The following is a 25,644-nucleotide window of genomic DNA, read 5'->3' as shown; positions in this document are numbered from 1 at the left end:
ATAGAAAAAGAAAGAATAGAAAAAGAAGAAAAGAAGAAATATAAACTGTAGAAGGAAGGGAAATTGAAGAAAAAGAAAAGGAAGTAAAGAAAAAGATGACGGAAAAGGTAGTAGAGAACAAGGTGTTTAATCGAAGGCCACCCATGTTCAGTTGCATTCATTTACGAAAGCGACAACAACGTTGTAAGCCAAAGATTGGTGGAGAAACTCAAGTTACCAACAAGCTTTCATCCAAATCAAGCAAGGATCAAATTCAGTACATGACAATGTGTGAAAGAAGTATTATGTGATATTGCTCCCACGAACTCTTGTCATCTTCTTTTGAGATGGGCATGGCTTCATTTTAAAGCGGTCAATCTTGATGAACGTTCCCTTTATTTGAGGCATGAGGGACATGAAATGAAGTTGAAATTTATGACACCAAGACAAGCCAGTAAGGATCAACATAGGTTGAAGGAGAAAATAGAAAAAGAAAGAATAGAAAAAGAAGAAATATAAACTGCAGAAGGAAGGGAAATTAAAGAAAAAGAAAAGGAAGTAAAGAAAAAGATTACGGAAAAGGTAGTAGAGAACAAGGTGTTTAATCGAAGGCCACCCATGTTCAGTTGCATTCATTTACGAAAGCGAGAACAATGTTGTAAGCAAAAGATTGGTGGAGAAACTCCAGTTACCAACAAGCTTTCATCCGAATCAAGCAAGGATAAAATTCAGTACATGACAATGTGTGAAAGAATTATTGTGTGATAGTACTCCCACGAACTCTTGTCATCTTCTTTTGAGATGGGCATGGCTTCATTTTAAAGCGCTCAATCTTGATGAACATTCCCTTTATTTTAGGCATGAGGGACATGAAATGAAGTTGAAATTTATGACACCAAGACAAGCCAGTAAGGATCAACATAGGCTGAAGGAGAAAATAGAAAAAGAAAGAATAGGAAAACTAGAAATATAAACTGCAGAAGGAAGGGAAATTGAAGAAAAAGAAAAGGAAGTAAAGAAAAAGATTATGGAAAAGGTAGTAGAGAACAAGGTGTTTAATCGAAGGTTACCCATGTTCAGTTGCATTCGTTTACGAAAGCGACAACAACGTTGTAAGCCAAAGATTGGTGGAGAAACTCAAGTTACCAACAAGCTTTCATCCGAATCAAGCAAGGATAAAATTCAGTACATGACAATGTGTGAAAGAAGTATTATGTGATATTGCTCCCACGAACTCTTGTCATCTTCTTTTGAGATGGGCATGGCTTCATTTTAAAGCGGTCAATCTTGATGAACGTTCCCTTTATTTGAGGCATGAGGGACATGAAATGAATTTGAAATTTATGACACCAAGACAAGCCAGTAAGGATCAACATAGGCTGAAGGAGAAAATAGAAAAAGAAAGAATAGAAAAAGAAGAAATATAAACTGCAGAAGGAAGGGAAATTGAAGAAAAAGAAAAGGAAGTAAAGATAAAAATGATGGAAAAGGAAGTAGAGAAGCAAGGTGTTTAATCGAATGCCACCCATGTTCAGTTGCATTCGTTTACGAAAGCGACAACAATGTTGTAAGCCAAATATTGGTGGTGAAACTCCAGTTACCAACAAGCTTTCATCCGAATGAAGCAAGGATCAAATTCTGTACATGACAATGTGTGAAAGAAGTATTATGTGATATTGCTCCGACGAACTCTTGTCATCTTCCTTTGAGATGGGCATGGCTTCATTTTAAAACGGTCAATCTTGATGAACGTTCCCTTTATTTTAGGTATGTGGGACATGAAATCAAGTTGAAATATATGACACCAAGACAAGCCAAGAAGGATCAACATACGTTGAAGGAGAAAATAGAAAAAGAAAGAATAGAAAAAGAAGAACAGAAGAAATATAAACTGTAGAAGGAAGGGAAATTGAAGAAAAAGAAAAGGAAGTAAAGAAAAAGATGACGGAAAAGGTAGTAGAGAACAAGGTGTTTAATCGAAGGCCACCCATGTTCAGTTGCATTCATTTACGAAAGCGACAACAACGTTGTAAGCCAAAGATTGGTGGAGAAACTCAAGTTACCAACAAGCTTTCATCCAAATCAAGCAAGGATCAAATTCAGTACATGACAATGTGTGAAAGAAGTATTATGTGATATTGCTCCCACGAACTCTTGTCATCTTCTTTTGAGATGGGCATGACTTCATTTTAAAGCGGTCAATCTTGATGAACGTTCCCTTTATTTGAGGCATGAGGGACATGAAATGAAGTTGAAATTTATGACACTAAGACAAGCCAGTAAGGATCAACATAGGTTGAAGGAGAAAATAGAAAAAGAAAGAATAGAAAAAGAAGAAATATAAACTGCAGAAGGAAGGGAAATTGAAGAAAAAGAAAAGGAAGTAAAGAAAGAGATTATGGAAAAGATAGTAGAGAACAAGGTGTTTAATCGAAGGCCACCCATGTTCAGTTGCATTCGTTTACGAAAGCGACAACAATGTGGTAAGCCAAGGTTTGGTGGAGAAACTCAAGTTACCAACAAGATATCATCCAAATCAAGCAAGTATCAAATTCCGTACATGACAATGTGTGAAAGAAGTATTATGTGATATTGCTCCCACGAACTCTTGTCATCTTCTTTTGAGATGGGCATGGCTTCATTTTAAAGCGGTCAATCTTGATGAACGTTCCCTTTATTTGAGGCATGAGGGACATGAAATGAAGTTGAAATTTATGACACTAAGACAAGCCAGTAAGGATCAACATAGGTTGAAGGAGAAAATAGAAAAAGAAAGAATAGAAAAAGAAGAAATATAAACTGCAGAAGGAAGGGAAATTGAAGAAAAAGAAAAGGAAGTAAAGAAAGAGATTATGGAAAAGATAGTAGAGAACAAGGTGTTTAATCGAAGGCCACCCATGTTCAGTTGCATTCGTTTACGAAAGCGACAACAATGTGGTAAGCCAAGGTTTGGTGGAGAAACTCAAGTTACCAACAAGATATCATCCAAATCAAGCAAATATCAAATTCCGTACATGACAATGTGTGAAAGAAGTATTATGTGATATTGCTCCCACGAACTCTTGTCATCTTCTTTTGAGATGGGCATGGCTTCATTTTAAAGCGCTCAATCTTGATGAACGTTCCCTTTATTTGAGGCATGAGGGACATGAAATGAAGTTGATATTTATGACACCAAGACAAGCCAGTAAGGATCAACATAGGCTGAAGGAGAAAATAGAAAAAGAAGAAATATAAACTGCAGAAGGAAGGGAAATTGAAGAAAAAGAAAAGGAAGTAAAGATAAAGATGATGGAAAAGGAAGTAGAGGAACAAGGTGTTTAATCGAAGGCCACCCATGTTCAGTTGCATTCGTTTACTAAAGCGACAACAATGTTGTAAGCCAAAGATTGGTGGAGAAACTCAAGTTACCAACAAGCTTTCATCCGAATCAAGCAAGGATAAAATTCAGTACAGAACAATGTGTGAAAGAAGTATTATGTGATATTACTCTTACGAACTCTTGTCATCTTCTTTTGAGATGGGCATGGATTCATTTTAAAACGGTCAATCTTGATGAACGTTCCCTTTATTTGAGGCATGAGGGACATGAAATGAAGATGAAATTTATGACACCAAGACAAGCCAGTAAGGATCAACATAGGTTGAAGGAGAAAATAGAAAAAAGAAAGAATAGAAAAAGAAGAAATATAAACTGCAGAAGGAAGGGAAATTGAAGAAAAAGAAAAGGAAGTAAAGAAAAAGATTATGGAAAAGGTAGTAGAGAACAAGGTGTTTAATAGAAGGCCACCCATGTTCAGTTGCATTCGTTTACGAAAGCGACAACAATGTTGTAAGCCAAAGATTGGTGGAGAAACTCAAGTTACCAACAAGCTTTCATCCAAATCAAGCAAGGATCAAATTCAGTACATGACAATGTGTGAAAGAAGTATTATGTGATATTGCTCCCACGAACTCTTGTCATATTCTTTTGAGATGGGCATTGCTTCATTTTAAAACGCTAAATCTTTATGAACGTTCCCTTTATTTGAGGCATGACGGACATGAAATGAAGTTGACATTTATGACACCAAGACAAGCCAAGAAGGATCAACATAGGCTGAAGGAGAAAATAGAAAAAGAAAGAATAGAAAAAGAAGAAATATAAACTGCAGAAGGAAGGGAAATTGAAGAAAAAGAAAAAGAAGTAAAGATAAAGATGATGGAAGAAGAAGTAGAGAAACAAGGTGTTTAATCGAATGCCGCTCATGTTCAATTGCATTCGTTTACAAAAGCAACAACAATGTTGTAAGCCAAAGATTGGTGGAGAAACTCAACTTACCAACAAGCTTTCATCCGAATCAAGCTAGGATCAAATTCACTACAGCACAATGTGTGAAAGAAGTATTTTGTAATATTACTCCCACGAGCTCTTGTCATCTTCTTTTGAGATGGGCATGGTTTCATTTTAAAGCGCTCAATCTTGATGAACGTTCCCTTTATTTGAGGCATGAGGGACATGAAATGAAGTTGACATTTATGACACCAAGACAAGCCAAGAAGGATCAACATAGGCTGAAGGAGAAAATAGAAAAAGAAAGAATAGAAAAAGAAGAAATATAAACCACAGAAGGAAGGGAAATTGAAGAAAAAGAAAAGGAAGTAAAGAAAAAGATTATGGAAAAGGTAGTAGAGAACAAGGTGTTTAATAGAAGGCCACCCATGTTCAGTTGCATTCGTTTACGAAAGCGACAACAATGTTGTAAGCCAAAGATTGGTGGAGAAACTCAAGTTATCAACAAGCTTTCATCCAAATCAAGCAAGGATCAAATTCAGTACATGACAATGTGTGAAAGAAGTATTATGTGATATTGCTCCCACGAACTCTTGTCATCTTCTTTTGAGATGGGCATGGCTTCATTTTAAAACGGTCAATCTTGATGAACGTTCCCTTTATTTGAGGCATGAGGGACATGAAATGAAGTTGAAATTTATGACACCAAGACAAGCCAGTAAGGATCAACATAGGTTGAAGGAGAAAATAGAAAAAGAAAGAATAGAAAAAGAAGAAATATAAACTGCAGAAGGAAGGGAAATTGAAGAAAAAGAAAAGGAAGTAGAGAACAAGGTGTTTAATCGAAGGCCACCCATGTTCAGTTGCATTCGTTTACGAAAGCGACAACAATGTGGTAAGCCAAGGATTGGTGGAGAAACTCAAGTTACCAACAAGCTTTCATCCAAATCAAGCAAGTATCAAATTCCGTACATGACAATGTGTGAAAGAAGTATTATGTGATATTGCTCCCACGAACTCTTGTCATCTTCTTTTGAGATGGGCATTGCTTCATTTTAAAACGCTAAATCTTTATGAACGTTCCCTTTATTTGAGGCATGACGGACATGAAATGAAGTTGACATTTATGACACCAAGACAAGCCAAGAAGGATCAACAAAGGCTGAAGGAGAAAATAGAAAAAGAAAGAATAGAAAAAGAAGAAATATAAACTGCAGAAGGAAGGGAAATTGAAGAAAAAGAAAAAGAAGTAAAGATAAAGATGATGGAAAAAGAAGTAGAGAAACAAGGTGTTTAATCGAAGGCCGCCCATGTTCAATTGCATTCGTTTACAAAAGCAACAACAATGTTGTAAGCCAAAGATTGGTGGAGAAACTAAAGTTACCAACAAGCTTTCATCCGAATCAAGCAAGGATAAAATTCAGTACAGGACAATTTGTGAAAGAAGTATTGTGTGATATTACTCCCACGAACTCTTGTCATCTTCTTTTGAGATGGGCATGGCTTCATTTTAAAACGGTCAATCTTGATGAACGTTCCCTTTATTTTAGGCATGAGGGACAAGAAATGAAGTTGAAATTTATGACACCAAGACAAGCCAAGAAGGATCAACATACGTTGAAGGAGAAAATAGAAAAAGAAAGAATAAAAAAAGAAGAAATATAAACTACAGAAGGAAGGGAAATTGAAGAAAAAGAAAAGGAAGTAAAGAAAAAGATTATGGAAAAGGTAGTAGAGAACAAGGTGTTTAATAGAAGGCCACCTATGTTCAGTTGCATTCGTTTACGAAAGCGACAACAATGTTGTAAGCCAAAGATTGGTGGAGAAACTCAAGTTATCAACAAGCTTTCATCCAAATCAAGCAAGGATCAAATTCAGTACATGACAATGTGTGAAAGAAGTATTATGTGATATTGCTCCCACGAACTCTTGTCATCTTCTTTTGAGATGGGCATGGCTTCATTTTAAAGCGGTCAATCTTGATGAACGTTCCCTTTATTTGAGGCATGAGGGACATGAAATAAAGTTGAAATTTATGACACCAAGACAAGCCAGTACGGATCAACATAGGTTGAAGGAGAAAATAGAAAAAGAAAGAATAGAAAAAGAAGAAATATAAACTGCAGAAGGAAGGGAAATTGAAGAAAAAGAAAAGGAAGTAGAGAACAAGGTATTTAATCGAAGGCCACCCATGTTCAGTTGCATTCGTTTACGAAAGCGACAACAATGTGGTAAGCCAAGGATTGGTGGAGAAACTCAAGTTACCAACAAGCTTTCATCCAAATCAAGCAAGTATCAAATTCCGTACATGACAATGTGTGAAAGAAGTATTATGTGATATTGCTCCCACGAACTCTTGTCATCTTCTTTTGAGATGGGCATGGCTTCATTTTAAAGCGGTCAATCTTGATGAACGTTCCCTTTATTTGAGGCATGAGGGACATGAAATGAAGATGAAATTTATGACACCAAGACAAGCCAGTAAGGATCAACATAGGTTGAAGGAGAAAATAGAAAAAGAAAGAATAGAAAAAGAAGAAATATAAACTGCTGAAGGAAGGGAAATTGAAGAAAAAGAAAAGAAAGTAAAGAAAAAGATTACGGAAAAGGTAGTAGAGAACAAGGTGTTTAATCGAAGGCCACCCATGTTCAGTTGCATTCATTTACGAAAGCGACAACAATGTTGTAAGCCAAAGATTGGTGGAGAAACTCAAGTTACCATCAACCTTTCATCCAAATCAAACAAGGATCAAATTCAGAACATGACAATGTGTGAAAGAAGTATTATGTGATATTGCTCCCACGAACTCTTGTCATCTTCTTTTGAGATGAGCATGGCTTCATTTTAAAACGGTCAATCTTGATGAACTTTCCTTTTATTTGAGGCATGAGGGACATGAAATGAAGTTGAAATTTATGACACCAAGACAAGCAAAGAAGGATCAACATACGTTGAAGGAGAAAAGAGAAAAAGAAAGAACAGAAAAGAAGAAATATAAACTGCAGAAGGAAGGGAAATTGAAGAAAAAGAAAAGGAAGTAAAGATAAATATTATGGAAAAGGTAGTAGAGAAACAAGGTGTTTAATCGAAGGCCACCCATGTTCAGTTGCATTCGTTTACGAAAGCGACAACAATGTTGTAAGCCAAAGATTGGTGGGGAAACTCCAGTTACCAACAAGATTTCCTCCGAATCAAGCAAGGATAAAATTCAGTATAGGACAATGTGTGAAAGAAGTATTGTGTGATATTACTCCCTCGAACTCTTGTCATCTTCTTTTGAGATAGGCATGGCTTCATTTTAAAGCGCTCAATCTTGATGAACGTTCCCTTTATTTGAGGCATGAGGGACATGAAATGAAGTTGACATTTATGACACAAAGACAAGCCCAGAAGGATCAACATAGGCTGAAGGAGAAAATAGAAAAAGAAAGAATAGAAAAAGAAGAAATATAAACCACAGAAGGAAGGGAAATTGAAGAAAAAGAAAAGGAAGTAAAGATAAAGATGATGGAAAAAGAAGTAGAGAAACAAGGTGTTTAATCGAAGGCCGCCCATGTTCAATTGCATTCGTTTACAAAAGCAACAACAATGTTGTAAGCCAAAGATTGGTGGAGAAACTAAAGTTACCAACAAGCTTTCATCCGAATCAAGCAAGGATAAAATTCAGTACAGGACAATTTGTGAAAGAAGTATTGTGTGATATTACTCCCACGAACTCTTGTCATCTTCTTTTGAGATGGGCATGGCTTCATTTTAAAACGGTCAATCTTGATGAACGTTCCCTTTATTTTAGGCATGAGGGACATGAAATGAAGTTGAAATTTATGACACCAAGACAAGCCAAGAAGGATCAACATACGTTGAAGGAGAAAATAGAAAAAGAAAGAATAGAAAAAGAAGAAATATAAACTGCAGAAGGAAGGCAAATTGAAGAAAAAGAAAAGGAAGTAAAGAAAAAGATTATGGAAAAGGTAGTAGAGAACAAGGTGTTTAATAGAAGGCCACCCATGTTCAGTTGCATTCGTTTACGAAAGCGACAACAATGTTGTAAGCCAAAGATTGGTGGAGAAACTCAAGTTACCAACAAGCTTTCATCCAAATCAAGAAAGTAACAAATTCAGTACATGACAATGTGTGAAGGAAGTATTATGTGATATTCCTCCCACGAACTCTTGTCATCTTCTTTTGAGATGGACATGGCTTCATTTTAAAGCGGTCAATCTTGATGAACGTTCCCTTTATTTGAGGCATGAGGGACATGAAATGAAGTTGAAATTTATGACACCAAGACAAGCCAGTAAGGATCAACATAGGTTGAAGGAGAAAATAGAAAAAGAAAGAATAGAAAAAGAAGAAATATAAACTGCAGAATGAAGGGAAATTGAAGAAAAAGAAAAGGAAGTAGAGAACAAGGTGTTTAATCGAAGGCCACCCATGTTCAGTTGCATTCGTTTACGAAAGCGACAACAATGTGGTAAGCCAAGGATTGGTGGAGAAACTCAAGTTACCAACAAGCTTTCATCCAAATCAAGCAAGTATCAAATTCCGTACATGACAATGTGTGAAAGAAGTATTATGTGATATTGCTCCCACGAACTCTTGTCATCTTCTTTTGAGATGGGCATGGCTTCATTTTAAAACGGTCAATCTTGATGAACGTTCCCTTTATTTGAGGCATGAGGGACATGAAATGAAGTTGAAATTTATGACACCAAGACAAGCCAAGAAGGATCAACATACGTTGAAGGAGAAAATAGAAAAAGAAAGAATAGAAAAAGAAGAAATATAAACTGCAGAAGGAAGGGAAATTGAAGAAAAAGAAAAGGAAGTAAAGAAAAAGATTATGGAAAAGGTAGTAGAGAACAAGGTGTTTAATAGAAGGCCGCCCATGTTCAGTTGCATTCGTTTACGAAAGCGACAACAATGTTGTAAGCCAAAGATTGGTGGGGAAACTCCAATTACCAACAAGCTTTCCTCCGAATCAAGCAAGGATAAAATTCAGTATAGGACAATGTGTGAAAGAAGTATTGTGTGATATTACTCCCTCGAACTCTTGTCATCTTCTTTTGAGATAGCCATGGCTTCATTTTAAAGCGCTCAATCTTGATGAACGTTCCCTTTATTTGAGGCATGAGGGACATGAAATGAAGTTGACATTTATGACACCAAGACAAGCCAGTAAGGATCAACATAGGTTGAAGGAGAAAATAGAAAAAGAAAGAATAGAAAAAGAAGAAATATAAACTGCAGAAGGAAGGGACATTGAATAAAAAGAAAACGAAGTAAAGAAAAAGATTATGGAAAAGGTAGTAGAGAACAAGGTCTTTAAGCGAAGGCCACCCACGTTCAGTTGCATTCGTTTACGAAAGCGACAACAATGTTGTAAGCCAAAGATTGGTGGGGAAACTCCAGTTACCAACAAGCTTTCCTCCGAATCAAGCAAGGATAAAATTCAGTATAGGACAATGTGTGAAAGAAGTATTTTGTGATATTACTCCCTCGAACTCTTGTCATCTTCTTTTGAGATAGGCATGGCTTCATTTTAAAGCGCTCAATCTTGATGAACGTTCCCTTTATTTGAGGCATGAGGGACATGAAATGAAGTTGACATTTATGACACCAAGACAAGCCAAGAAGGATCAACATAGGTTGAAGGAGAAAATAGAAAAAGAAAGAATAGAAAAAGAAGAAATATAAACTGCAGAAGGAAGGGAAATTGAATAAAAAGAAAACGAAGTAAAGAAAAAGATTATGGAAAAGGTAGTAGAGAACAAGGTGTTTAAGCGAAGGCCACCCATGTTCAGTTGCATTCGTTTACGAAAGCGACAACAATGTTTTAAGCCAAAGATTGGTGGAGAAACTCAAGTTACCAACAAGCTGTCATCCAAATCCAGCAAGGATCAAATTCAGTACATGACAATGTGTGAAAGAAGTATTATGTGATATTGCTCCCACGAACTCTTGTCATCTTCTTTTGAGATGGGCATGGCTACATTTTAAAACACTAAATCTTTATGAACGTTCCCTTTATTTGAGGCATGAGGGACATGAAATGAAGTTGACATTTATGACACCAAGACAAGCCAAGAAGGATCAACAAAGGCTGAAGGAGAAAATAGAAAAAGAAAGAATAGAAAAAGAAGAAATATAAACTGCAGAAGGAAGGGAAATTGAAGAAAAAGAAAAAGAAGTAAAGATAAAGATGATGGAAAAAGAAGTAGAGAAACAAGGTGTTTAATCGAAGGCCGCCCATGTTCAATTGCATTCGTTTACAAAAGCAACAACAATGTTGTAAGCCAAAGATTGGTGGAGAAACTAAAGTTACCAACAAGCTTTCATCCGAATCAAGCAAGGATAAAATTCAGTACAGGACAATTTGTGAAAGAAGTATTGTGTGATATTACTCCCACGAACTCTTGTCATCTTCTTTTGAGATGGGCATGGCTTCATTTTAAAACGGTCAATCTTGATGAACGTTCCCTTTATTTTAGGCATGAGGGACAAGAAATGAAGTTGAAATTTATGACACCAAGACAAGCCAAGAAGGATCAACATACGTTGAAGGAGAAAATAGAAAAAGAAAGAATAAAAAAAGAAGAAATATAAACTACAGAAGGAAGGGAAATTGAAGAAAAAGAAAAGGAAGTAAAGAAAAAGATTATGGAAAAGGTAGTAGAGAACAAGGTGTTTAATAGAAGGCCACCTATGTTCAGTTGCATTCGTTTACGAAAGCGACAACAATGTTGTAAGCCAAAGATTGGTGGAGAAACTCAAGTTATCAACAAGCTTTCATCCAAATCAAGCAAGGAGCAAATTCAGTACATGACAATGTGTGAAAGAAGTATTATGTGATATTGCTCCCACGAACTCTTGTCATCTTCTTTTGAGATGGGCATGGCTTCATTTTAAAGCGGTCAATCTTGATGAACGTTCCCTTTATTTGAGGCATGAGGGACATGAAATGAAGTTGAAATTTATGACACCAAGACAAGCCAGTACGGATCAACATAGGTTGAAGGAGAAAATAGAAAAAGAAAGAATAGAAAAAGAAGAAATATAAACTGCAGAAGGAAGGGAAATTGAAGAAAAAGAAAAGGAAGTAGAGAACAAGGTATTTAATCGAAGGCCACCCATGTTCAGTTGCATTCGTTTACGAAAGCGACAACAATGTGGTAAGCCAAGGATTGGTGGAGAAACTCAAGTTACCAACAAGCTTTCATCCAAATCAAGCAAGTATCAAATTCCGTACATGACAATGTGTGAAAGAAGTATTATGTGATATTGCTCCCACGAACTCTTGTCATCTTCTTTTGAGATGGGCATGGCTTCATTTTAAAGCGGTCAATCTTGATGAACGTTCCCTTTATTTGAGGCATGAGGGACATGAAATGAAGATGAAATTTATGACACCAAGACAAGCCAGTAAGGATCAACATAGGTTGAAGGAGAAAATAGAAAAAGAAAGAATAGAAAAAGAAGAAATATAAACTGCTGAAGGAAGGGAAATTGAAGAAAAAGAAAAGAAAGTAAAGAAAAAGATTACGGAAAAGGTAGTAGAGAACAAGGTGTTTAATCGAAGGCCACCCATGTTCAGTTGCATTCATTTACGAAAGCGACAACAATGTTGTAAGCCAAAGATTGGTGGAGAAACTCAAGTTACCATCAACCTTTCATCCAAATCAAACAAGGATCAAATTCAGAACATGACAATGTGTGAAAGAAGTATTATGTGATATTGCTCCCACGAACTCTTGTCATCTTCTTTTGAGATGAGCATGGCTTCATTTTAAAACGGTCAATCTTGATGAACTTTCCTTTTATTTGAGGCATGAGGGACATGAAATGAAGTTGAAATTTATGACACCAAGACAAGCAAAGAAGGATCAACATACGTTGAAGGAGAAAATAGAAAAAGAAAGAATAGAAAAGAAGAAATATAAACTGCAGAAGGAAGGGAAATTGAAGAAAAAGAAAAGGAAGTAAAGATAAATATTATTGAAAAGGTAGTAGAGAAACAAGGTGTTTAATCGAAGGCCACCCATGTTCAGTTGCATTCGTTTACGAAAGCGACAACAATGTTGTAAGCCAAAGATTGGTGGGGAAACTCCAGTTACCAACAAGATTTCCTCTGAATCAAGCAAGGATAAAATTCAGTATAGGACAATGTGTGAAAGAAGTATTGTGTGATATTACTCCCTCGAACTCTTGTCATCTTCTTTTGAGATAGGCATGGCTTCATTTTAAAGCGCTCAATCTTGATGAACGTTCCCTTTATTTGAGGCATGAGGGACATGAAATGAAGTTGACATTTATGACACCAAGACAAGCCAAGAAGGATCAACATAGGCTGAAGGAGAAAATAGAAAAAGAAAGAATAGAAAAAGAAGAAATATAAACTGCAGAAGCAAGGGAAATTGAAGAAAAAGAAAAGGAAGTAAAGATAAAGATGATGGAAGAAGAAGTAGAGAAACAAGGTGTTTAATTGAAGGCCGCTCATGTTCAATTGCATTCGTTTACAAAAGCAACAACAATGTTGTAAGCCAAAGATTGGTGGAGAAACTCAAGTTACCAACAAGCTTTCATCCGAGTCAAGCAAGGATAAAATTCAGTACAGGACAATTTGTGAAAGAAGTAATGTGTGATATTACTCCCACGAACTCTTGTCATCTTCTTTTGAGATGGGCATGGCTTCATTTTAAAGCGCTCAATCTTGATGAACGTTCCCTTTATTTTACGCATGAGGGACATGAAATGAAGTTAAAATTTATGACACCAAGACAATCCAAGGTGGATCAACATACGTTGAAGGATAAAATAGAAAAAGAAAGAATAGAAAAAGAAGAAATATAAACTACAGAAGGAAGTGAAATTGAAGAAAAAGAAAAGGAAGTAAAGAAAAAGATTATAGAAAATGTAGTAGAGAACAACGCGTTTAATCGAAGGCCACCCATGTTCAGTTGCATTCGTTTACGAAAGCGACAACAATGTTGTAAGCCAAAGATTGGTGGAGAAACTCAAGTTACCAACAAGCTTTTATCCAAATCAAGCAAAGATCGAATTCAGTACATGACAATGTGTGAAAGAAGTATTATGTGATATTACTCCCACGAACTCTTGTCATCTTCTTTTGAGGTGGGCATGGCTTCATTTTAAAACGGTCAATCTAGATGAACGTTCCCTTTATTTGAGGCATGAGGGACATGAAATGAAGTTGAAATTTATGACACCAAGACAAGCCAAGAAGGATCAACATACGTTGAAGGAGAAAATAGAAAAAGAAAGAATAGAAAAAGAAGAAATATAAACTGCAGAAGGAAGGGAAATTGAAGAAAAAGAAAAGGAAGTAAAGAAAAATATTATGGAAAAGGTAGTAGAGAACAAGGTGTTTAATAGAAGGCCACCCATGTTCAGTTGCATTCGTTTACGAAAGCGACAACAATGTTGTAAGCCAAAGATTGGTGGAGAAACTCAAGTTACCAACAAGCTTTCATCCAAATCAAGAAAGTAACAAATTCAGTACATGAAAATGTGTGAAAGAAGTATTATGTGATATTGCTCCCACGAACTCTTGTCATCTTCTTTTGAGATGGGCATGGCTTCATTTTAAAGCGGTCAATCTTGATGAACGTTCCCTTTATTTGAGGCATGAGGGACATGAAATGAAGTTGAAATTTATGACACCAAGAAAAGCCAAGAAGGATCAACATAGGTTGAAGGAGAAAATAGAAAAAGAAAGAATAGAAAAAGAAGAAATATAAACTGCAAAAGGAAGGGAAATTTAAAAAAAAGAAAAGGAAGTAAAGAAAAAGATTATGGAAAAGGTAGTATAGAACAAGGTGTTTAATCGAAGGCCACCCATGTTCAGTTGCATTCGTTTACGAAAGCGACAACAGTGTGGTAAGCCAAGGATTGGTGGAGAAACTCAAGTTACCAACAAACTTTCATCCAAATCAAGCAAGTATCAAATTCCGTACATGACAATGTGTGAAAGAAGTATTATGTGATATTGCTCCCACGAACTCTTGTCATCTTCTTTTGAGATGGGCATGGCTTCATTTTAAAACGGTCAATCTTGATGAACGTTCCCTTTATTTGAGGCATGAGGGACATGAAATGAAGTTGAAATTTATGACACCAAAACAAGCCAAGAAGGATCAACATAGGTTGAAGGAGAAAATAGAAAAAGAAAGAATAGAAAAAGAAGAAATATAAACTGCAGAAGGAAGGGAAATTGAAGAAAAAGAAAAGGAAGTAGAGAACAAGGTGTTTAATCGAAGGCCACCCATGTTCAGTTGCATTCGTTTACGAAAGCGACAACAATGTGGTAAGCCAAGGATTGGTGGAGAAACTCAAGTTACCAACAAGCTTTCATCCAAATCAAGCAAGTATCAAATTCCGTACATGACAATGTGTGAAAGAAGTATTATGTGATATTGCTCCCACGAACTCTTGTCATCTTCTTTTGAGATGGGCATGGCTTCATTTTAAAGCGCTCAATCTTGATGAACGTTCCCTTTATTTGAGGCATGAGGGACATGAAATGAAGTTGAAATATTTGACACCAAGACAAGCCAGTAAGGATCAACATAGGTTGAAGGAGAAAATAGAAAAAGAAAGAATAGAAAAAGAAGAAATATAAACTGCAGAAGGAAGGGAAATTGAAGAAAAAGAAAAGGAAGTAGAGAACAAGGTGTTTAATCGAAGGCCACCCATGTTCAGTTGCATTCGTTTACGAAAGCGACAACAATGTGGTAAGCCAACGATTGGTGGAGAAACTCAAGTTACCAACAAGCTTTCATCCAAATCAAGCAAGTATCAAATTCCGTACATGACAATGTGTGAAAGAAGTATTATGTGATATTGCTCCCACGAACTCTTGTCATCTTCTTTTGAGATGGGCATGGCTTCATTTTAAAACGGTCAATCTTGATGAATGTTCCCTTTATTTGAGGCATGAGGGACATGAAATGAAGTTGAAATTTATGACACCAAGACAACCCAAGAAGGATCAACATACGTTGAAGGAGAAAATAGAAAAAGAAAGAATAGAAAAAGAAGAAATATAAACTGCAGAAGGAAGGGAAATTGAAGAAAAAGAAAAGGAAGTAAAGAAAAATATTATGGAAAAGGTAGTAGAGAACAAGGTGTTTAATAGAAGGCCACCCATGTTCAGTTGCATTCGTTTACGAAAGCGACAACAATGTTGTAAGCCAAAGATTGGTGGAGAAACTCAAGTTACCAACAAGCTTTCATCCAAATCAAGAAAGTAACAAATTCAGTACATGAAAATGTGTGAAAGAAGTATTATGTGATATTGCTCCCACGAACTCTTGTCATCTTCTTTTGAGATGGGCATGGCTTCATTTTAAAGCGGTCAATCTTGATGAACGTTCCCTTTATTTGAGGCATGAGGGACATGAAATGAAGTTGAAATTTATGACACCAAGAAAAGCCAAGAAGGATCAACATAGGTTGAAGGAGAAAATAGAAAAAGAAAGAATAGAAAAAGAAGAAATATAAACTGCAAAAGGAAGGGAAATTTAAAAAAAAGAAAAGGAAGTAAAGAAAAAGATTATGGAAAAGGTAGTATAGAACAAGGTGTTTAATCGAAGGCCACCCATGTTCAGTTGCATTCGTTTACGAAAGCGACAACAGTGTGGTAAGCCAAGGATTGGTGGAGAAACTCAAGTTACCAACAAACTTTCATCCAAATCAAGCAAGTATCAAATTCCGTACATGACAATGTGTGAAAGAAGTATTATGTGATATTGCTCCCACGAACTCTTGTCATCTTCTTTTGAGATGGGCATGGCTTCATTTTAAAACGGTCAATCTTGATGAACGTTCCCTTTATTTGAGGCATGAGGGACATGAAATGAAGTTGAAATTTATGACACCAAAACAAGCCAAGAAGGATCAACATAGGTTGAAGGAGAAAATAGAAAAAGAAAGAATAGAAAAAGAAGAAATATAAACTGCAGAAGGAAGGGAAATTGAAGAAAAAGAAAAGGAAGTAGAGAACAAGGTGTTTAATCGAAGGCCACCCATGTTCAGTTGCATTCGTTTACGAAAGCGACAACAATGTGGTAAGCCAAGGATTGGTGGAGAAACTCAAGTTACCAACAAGCTTTCATCCAAATCAAGCAAGTATCAAATTCCGTACATGACAATGTGTGAAAGAAGTATTATGTGATATTGCTCCCACGAACTCTTGTCATCTTCTTTTGAGATGGGCATGGCTTCATTTTAAAGCGCTCAATCTTGATGAACGTTCCCTTTATTTGAGGCATGAGGGACATGAAATGAAGTTGAAATATTTGACACCAAGACAAGCCAGTAAGGATCAACATAGGTTGAAGGAGAAAATAGAAAAAGAAAGAATAGAAAAAGAAGAAATATAAACTGCAGAAGGAAGGGAAATTGAAGAAAAAGAAAAGGAAGTAGAGAACAAGGTGTTTAATCGAAGGCCACCCATGTTCAGTTGCATTCGTTTACGAAAGCGACAACAATGTGGTAAGCCAACGATTGGTGGAGAAACTCAAGTTACCAACAAGCTTTCATCCAAATCAAGCAAGTATCAAATTCCGTACATGACAATGTGTGAAAGAAGTATTATGTGATATTGCTCCCACGAACTCTTGTCATCTTCTTTTGAGATGGGCATGGCTTCATTTTAAAACGGTCAATCTTGATGAATGTTCCCTTTATTTGAGGCATGAGGGACATGAAATGAAGTTGAAATTTATGACACCAAGACAAGCCAAGAAGGATCAACATACGTTGAAGGAGAAAATAGAAAAAGAAAGAATAGAAAAAGAAGAAATATAAACTGCAGAAGGAAGGGAAATTGAAGAAAAAGAAAAGGAAGTACAGAACAAGGTGTTTAATCGAAGGTCACCCATGTTCATTTGCATTCGGTTACGAAAGCGACAACAATGTGGTAAGCCAAGGATTGGTGGATAAACTCAAGTTACCAACAAGCTTTCATCCAAATCAAGCAAGTATCAAATTCCGTACATGACAATGTGTGAAAGAAGTATTATGTGATATTGCTCCCACGAACTCTTGTCATCTTCTTTTGAGATGGGCATGGCTTCATTTTAAAACGGTCAATCTTGATGAACGTTCCCTTTATTTGAGGCATGAGGGACATGAAATGAAGTTGAAATTTATGACACCAAAACAAGCCAAGAAGGATCAACATAGGTTGAAGGAGAAAATAGAAAAAGAAAGAATAGAAAAAGAAGAAATATAAACTGCAGAAGGAAGGGAAATTGAAGAAAAAGAAAAGGAAGTAGAGAACAAGGTGTTTAATCGAAGGCCACCCATGTTCAGTTGCATTCGTTTACGAAAGCGACAACAATGTGGTAAGCCAAGGATTGGTGGAGAAACTCAAGTTACCAACAAGCTTTCATCCAAATCAAGCAAGTATCAAATTCCGTACATGACAATGTGTGAAAGAAGTATTATGTGATATTGCTCCCACGAACTCTTGTCATCTTCTTTTGAGATGGGCATGGCTTCATTTTAAAGCGGTCAATCTTGATGAACGTTCCCTTTATTTGAGGCATGAGGGACATGAAATGAAGTTGAAATATTTGACACCAAGACAAGCCAGTAAGGATCAACATAGGTTGAAGGAGAAAATAGAAAAAGAAAGAATAGAAAAAGAAGAAATATAAACTGTAGAAGGAAGGGAAATTGAAGAAAAAGAAAAGGAAGTAGAGAACAAGGTGTTTAATCGAAGGCCACCCATGTTCAGTTGCATTCGTTTACGAAAGCAACAACAATGTGGTAAGCCAACGATTGGTGGAGAAACTCAAGTTACCAACAAGCTTTCATCCAAATCAAGCAAGTATCAAATTCCGTACATGACAATGTGTGAAAGAAGTATTATGTGATATTGCTCCCACGAACTCTTGTCATCTTCTTTTGAGATGGGCATGGCTTCATTTTAAAACGGTCAATCTTGATGAATGTTCCCTTTATTTGAGGCATGAGGGACATGAAATGAAGTTGAAATTTATGACACCAAGACAAGCCAAGAAGGATCAACATACGTTGAAGGAGAAAATAGAAAAAGAAAGAATAGAAAAAGAAGAAATATAAACTGCAGAAGGAAGGGAAATTGAAGAAAAAGAAAAGGAAGTACAGAACAAGGTGTTTAATCGAAGGTCACCCATGTTCATTTGCATTCGGTTACGAAAGCGACAACAATGTGGTAAGCCAAGGATTGGTGGATAAACTCAAGTTACCAACAAGCTTTCATCCAAATCAAGCAAGTATCAAATTCCGTACATGACAATGTGTGAAAGAAGTATTATGTGATATTGCTCCCACGAACTCTTGTCATCTTCTTTTGAGATGGGCATGGCTTCATTTTAAAACGGTCAATCTTGATGAACGTTCCCTTTATTTGAGGCATGAGGGACATGAAATGAAGTTGAAATTTATGACACCAAGACAAGCCAAGAAGGATCAACATAGGTTGAAGGAGAAAATAGAAAAAGAAAGAATAGAAAAAGAAGAAATATAAACTGCAGAAGGAAGGGAAATTGAAGAAAAAGAAAAGGAAGTAAAGAAAAAGATTATGGAAAAGGTAGTAGAGAACAAGGTGTTTAATAGAAGGCCACCCATGTTCAGTTGCATTCGTTTACGAAAGCGACAACAATGTTGTAAGCCAAAGATTGGTGGAGAAACTCAAGTTATCAACAAGCTTTCATCCAAATCAAGCAAGGATCAAATTCAGTACATGACAATGTGTGAAAGAAGTATTATGTGATATTGCTCCCACGAACTCTTGTCATCTTCTTTTGAGATGGGCATGGCTTCATTTTAAAGCGGTCAATCTGGATGAACCTTCCCTTTATTTGAGGCATGAGGGACATGAAATGAAGTTGAAATTTATGACACCAAGACAAGCCAGTAAGGATCAACATAGGTTGAAGGAGAAAATAGAAAAAGAAAGAATAGAAAAAGAAGAAATATAAACTGCAGAAGGAAGGGAAATTGAAGAAAAAGAAAAGGAAGTAGAGAACAAGGTGTTTAATCGAAGGCCACCCATGTTCAGTTGCATTCGTTTACGAAAGCGACAACAATGTGGTAAGCCAAGGATTGGTGGAGAAACTCAAGTTACCAACAAGCTTTCATCCAAATCAAGCAAGTATCAAATTCCGTACATGACAATGTGTGAAAGAAGTATTATGTGATATTGCTCCCACGAACTCTTGTCATCTTCTTTTGAGATGGGCATGGCTTCATTTTAAAGCGCTCAATCTTGATGAACGTTCCCTTTATTTGAGGCATGAGGGACATGAAATGAAGTTGAAATATTTGACACCAAGACAAGCCAGTAAGGATCAACATAGGTTGAAGGAGAAAATAGAAAAAGAAAGAATAGAAAAAGAAGAAATATAAACTGCAGAAGGAAGGGAAATTGAAGAAAAAGAAAAGGAAGTAGAGAACAAGGTGTTTAATCGAAGGCCACCCATGTTCAGTTGCATTCGTTTACGAAAGCGACAACAATGTGGTAAGCCAACGATTGGTGGAGAAACTCAAGTTACCAACAAGCTTTCATCCAAATCAAGCAAGTATCAAATTCCGTACATGACAATGTGTGAAAGAAGTATTATGTGATATTGCTCCCACGAACTCTTGTCATCTTCTTTTGAGATGGGCATGGCTTCATTTTAAAACGGTCAATCTTGATGAATGTTCCCTTTATTTGAGGCATGAGGGACATGAAATGAAGTTGAAATTTATGACACCAAGACAACCCAAGAAGGATCAACATACGTTGAAGGAGAAAATAGAAAAAGAAAGAATAGAAAAAGAAGAAATATAAACTGCAGAAGGAAGGGAAATTGAAGAAAAAGAAAAGGAAGTACAGAACAAGGTGTTTAATCGAAGGCCACCCATGTTCATTTGCATTCGGTTACGAAAGTGACAACAATGTGGTAAGCCAAGGATTGGTGGATAAACTCAAGTTACCAACAAGCTTTCATCCAAATCAAGCAAGTATCAAATTCCGTACATGACAATGTGTGAAAGAAGTATTATGTGATATTGCTCCCACAAACTCTTGTCATCTTCTTTTGAGATGGGCATGGCTTCATTTTAAAACGGTCAATCTTGATGAACGTTCCCTTTATTTGAGGCATGAGGGACATGAAATGAAGTTGAAATTTATGACACCAAGACAAGCCAAGAAGGATCAACATACGTTGAAGGAGAAAATAGAAAAAGAAAGAATAGAAAAAGAAGAAATATAAACTACAGAAGGAAGGGAAATTGAAGAAAAAGAAAAGGAAGTAAAGAAAAAGATTATGGAAAAGGTAGTAGAGAACAAGGTGTTTAATAGAAGGCCGCCCATGTTCAGTTGCATTCGTTTACGAAAGCGACAACAATGTTGTAAGCCAAAGATTGGTGCAGAAACTCAAGTTATCAACAAGCTTTCATCCAAATCAAGCAAGGATCAAATTCAGTACATGACAATGTGTGAAAGAAGTATTATGTGATATTGCTCCCACGAACTCTTGTCATCTTCTTTTGAGATGGGCATGGCTACATTTTAAAACACTAAATCTTTATGAACGTTCCCTTTATTTGAGGCATGAGGGACATGAAATGAAGTTGACATTTATGACACCAAGACAAGCCAGTAAGGATCAACATAGGTTGAAGGAGAAAATAGAAAAAGAAAGAATAGAAAAAGAAGAAATATAAACTGCAGAAGGAAGGGAAATTGAAAAAAAAGAAAAGGAAGTAAAGAAAAAGATTATGGAAAAGGTAGTAGAGAACAAGGTGTTTAATCGAAGGCCACCCATGTTCAGTTGCATTCGTTTACGAAAGCGACAACAGTGTGGTAAGCCAAGGATTGGTGGAGAAACTCAAGTTACCAACAAGCTTTCATCCAAATCAAGCAAGTATCAAATTCCGTACATGACAATGTGTGAAAGAAGTATTATGTGATATTGCTCCCACGAACTCTTGTCATCTTCTTTTGAGATGGGCATGGCTTCATTTTAAAACGGTCAATCTTGATGAACGTTCCCTTTATTTGAGGCATGAGGGACATGAAATGAAGTTGAAATTTATGACACCAGGACAAGCCAAGAAGGATCAACATACGTTGAAGGAGAAAATAGAAAAAGAAAGAATAGAAAAAGAAGAAATATAAACTGCAGAAGGAAGGGAAATTGAAGAAAAAGAAAAGGAAGTAAAGAAAAAGATTATGGAAAAGGTAGTAGAGAACAAGGTGTTTAATAGAAGGCCGCCCATGTTCAGTTGCATTTGTTTACGAAAGCGACAACAATGTTGTAAGCCAAAGATTGGTGGAGAAACTCAAGTTATCAACAAGCTTTCATCCAAATCAAGCAAGGATCAAATTCAGTACATGACAATGTGTGAAAGAAGTATTATGTGATATTGCTCCCACGAACTCTTGTCATCTTCTTTTGAGATGGGCATGGCTTCATTTTAAAGCGGTCAATCTTGATGAACGTTCCCTTTATTTGAGGCATGAGGGACATGAAATGAAGTTGAAATTTATGACACCAAGACAAGCCAGTAAGGATCAACATACGTTGAAGGAGAAAATAGAAAAAGAAAGAATACAAAAAGAAGAAATATAAACTGCTGAAGGAAGGGAAATTGAAGAAAAAGAAAAGGAAGTAAAGATAAATATTATGGAAAAGGTAGTAGAGAAACAAGGTGTTTAATCGAAGGCCACCCATGTTCAGTTGCATTCGTTTACGAAAGCGACAACAATGTTGTAAGCCAAAAGATTGGTGGGGAAACTCCAGTTACCAACAAGATTTCCTCCGAATCAAGCAAGGATAAAATTCAGTATAGGACAATGTGTGAAAGAAGTATTGTGTGATATTACTCCCTCGAACTCTTGTCATCTTCTTTTGAGATAGGCATGGCTTCATTTTAAAGCGCTCAATCTTGATGAACGTTCCCTTTATTTGAGGCATGAGGGACATGAAATGAAGTTGACATTTATGACACCAAGACAAGCCAGTAAGGATCAACATAGGTTGAAGGAGAAAATAGAAAAAGAAGAAATATAAACTGCAGAAGGAAGGGAAATTGAAGAAAAAGGAAAGGAAGTAGAGAACAAGGTGTTTAATCGAAGGCCACCCATGTTCAGTTGCATTCGTTTACGAAAGCGACAACAATGTGGTAAGCCAAGGATTGGTGGAGAAACTCAAGTTACCAACAAGCTTTCATCCAAATCAAGCAAGTATCAAATTCCGTACATGACAATGTGTGAAAGAAGTATTATGTGATATTGCTCCCACGAACTCTTGTCATCTTCTTTTGAGATGGGCATGGCTTCATTTTAAAACGGTCAATCTTGATGAACGTTCCCTTTATTTGAGGCATGAGGGACATGAAATGAAGTTGAAATTTATGACACCAAGACAAGCCAAGAAGGATCAACATACGTTGAAGGATAAAATAGAAAAAGAAGAAATATAAACTGCAGAAGGAAGGGAAATTGAAGAAAAAGAAAAGGAAGTAAAGAAAAAGATTATGGAAAAGGTAGTAGAGAACAAGGTGTTTAATAGAAGGCCGCCCATGTTCAGTTGCATTCGTTTACGAAAGCGACAACAATGTTGTAAGCCAAAGATTGGTGGGGAAACTCCAGTTACCAACAAGCTTTCCTCCGAATCAAGCAAGGATAAAATTCCGTATAGGACAATGTGTGAAAGAAGTATTGTGTGATATTACTCCCTCGAACTCTTGTCATCTTCTTTTGAGATAGGCATGGCTTCATTTTAAAGCGCTCAATCTTGATGAACGTTCCCTTTATTTGAGGCATGAGGGACATGAAATGAAGTTGACATTTATGACACCAAGACAAGCCAGTAAGGATCAACATAGGTTGAAGGAGAAAATAGAAAAAGAAAGAATAGAAAAAGAAGAAATATAAACTGCAGAAGGAAGGGAAATTGAATAAAAAGAAAACGAAGTAAAGAAAAAGATTATGGAAAAGGTAGTAGAGAACAAGGTCTTTAATCGAAGGCTACCCACGTTCAGTTGCATTCGTTTACGAAAGCGACAACAATGTTGTAAGCCAAAGATTGGTGGGGAAACTCCAGTTACCAACAAGCTTTCCTCCGAATCAAGCAAGGATAAAATTCAGTATAGGACAATGTGTGAAAGAAGTATTGTGTGATATTACTCCCTCGAACTCTTGTCATCTTCTTTTGAGATAGGCATGGCTTCATTTTAAAGCGCTCAATCTTGATGAACGTTCCCTTTATTTGAGGCATGAGGGACATGAAATGAAGTTGACATTTATGACACCAAGACAAGCCAGTAAGGATCAACATAGGTTGAAGGAGAAAATAGAAAAAGAAAGAATAGAAAAAGAAGAAATATAAACTGCAGAAGGAAGGGAAATTGAATAAAAAGAAAACGAAGTAAAGAAAAAGATTATGGAAAAGGTAGTAGAGAACAAGGTCTTTAAGCGAAGGCCACCCACGTTCAGTTGCATTCGTTTACGAAAGCGACAACAATGTTGTAAGCCAAAGATTGGTGGGGAAACTCCAGTTACCAACAAGCTTTCCTCCGAATCAAGCAAGGATAAAATTCAGTATAGGACAATGTGTGAAAGAAGTATTGTGTGATATTACTCCCTCGAACTCTTGTCATCTTCTTTTGAGATAGGCATGGCTTCATTTTAAAGCGCTCAATCTTGATGAACGTTCCCTTTATTTGAGGCATGAGGGACATGAAATGAAGTTGACATTTATGACACCAAGACAAGCCAGTAAGGATCAACATAGGTTGAAGGAGAAAATAGAAAAAGAAAGAATAGAAAAAGAAGAAATATAAACTGCAGAAGGAAGGGAAATTGAATAAAAAGAAAACGAAGTAAAGAAAAAGATTATGGAAAAGGTAGTAGAGAACAAGGTCTTTAAGCGAAGGCCACCCACGTTCAGTTGCATTCGTTTACGAAAGCGACAACAATGTTGTAAGCCAAAGATTGGTGGGGAAACTCCAGTTACCAACAAGCTTTCCTCCGAATCAAGCAAGGATAAAATTCAGTGTAGGACAATGTGTGAAAGAAGTATTGTGTGATATTACTCCCTCGAACTCTTGTCATCTTCTTTTGAGATAGGCATGGCTTCATTTTAAAGCGCTCAATCTTGATGAACGTTCCCTTTATTTGAGGCATGAGGGACATGAAATGAAGTTGACATTTATGACACCAAGACAAGCCAGTAAGGATCAACATAGGTTGAAGGAGAAAATAGAAAAAGAAAGAATAGAAAAAGAAGAAATATAAACTGCAGAAGGAAGGGAAATTGAATAAAAACAAAACGAAGTAAAGAAAAAGATTATGGAAAAGGTAGTAGAGAACAAGGTCTTTAAGCGAAGGGCACCCATGTTCAGTTGCATTCGTTTACGAAAGCGACAACAATGTTGTAAGCCAAAGATTGGTGGAGAAACTCAAGTTACCAACAAGCTTTCATCCAAATCAAGCATGGATCAAATTCAGTACAAGACAATGTGTGAAAGAAGTATTATGTGATATTGCTCCCACGAACTCTTGTCATCTTCTTTTGAGATGGGCATGACTTCATTTTAAAACGGTCAATCTTGATGAACGTTCCCTTTATTAGAGGCATGAGGGACATGAAATGAAGTTGAAATTTATGACACCAAGACAAGCCAGTAAGGATCAACATAGGCTGAAAATAGAAAAAGAAAGAATAGAAAAAGAAGAAATATAAACTGCAGAAGGAAGGGAAATTGAAGAAAAAGAAAAGCAAGTAAAGATAAAGATGATGGAAAAGGAAGTAGAGAAACAAGGTGTTTAATCGAAGGCCACCCATGTTCAGTTGCATTCATTTACGAAAGCGACAACAATGTTGTAAGCAAAAGATTGGTGGAGAAACTCCAGTTACCAACAACCTTTCATCCGAATCAAGCAAGGATAAAATTTAGTACATGAGAATGTGTGAAAGAATTATTGTGTGATAGTACTCCCACGAACTCTTGTCATCTTCTTTTGAGATGGGCATGGCTTCATTTTAAAGCGTTCAATCTTGATGAACGTTCCCTTTATTTTAGGCATGAGGGACATGAAATGAAGTTGAAATATTTGACACCAAGACAAGCCAGTAAGGATCAACATAGGTTGAAGGAGAAAATAGAAAAAGAAAGAATAGAAAAAGAAGAAATATAAACTGCAGAAAGAAGGGAAATTGAAGAAAAAGAAAAGGAAGTAGAGAACAAGGTGTTTAATCGAAGGCCACCCATGTTCAGTTGCATTCGTTTACGAAAGCGACAACAATGTGGTAAGCCAAGGATTGGTGGAGAAACTCAAGTTACCAACAAGCTTTCATCCAAATCAAGCAAGTATCAAATTCCG

Source organism: Vigna unguiculata, chromosome 6, assembly GCF_037176805.1.
Source record: "Vigna unguiculata cultivar grain cowpea cultivar isolate G323 ecotype 2 chromosome 6, ASM3717680v1, whole genome shotgun sequence".
Taxonomy (NCBI): domain Eukaryota; kingdom Viridiplantae; phylum Streptophyta; class Magnoliopsida; order Fabales; family Fabaceae; genus Vigna; species Vigna unguiculata.
Note: the sequence above shows the minus strand (reverse complement) of the source record.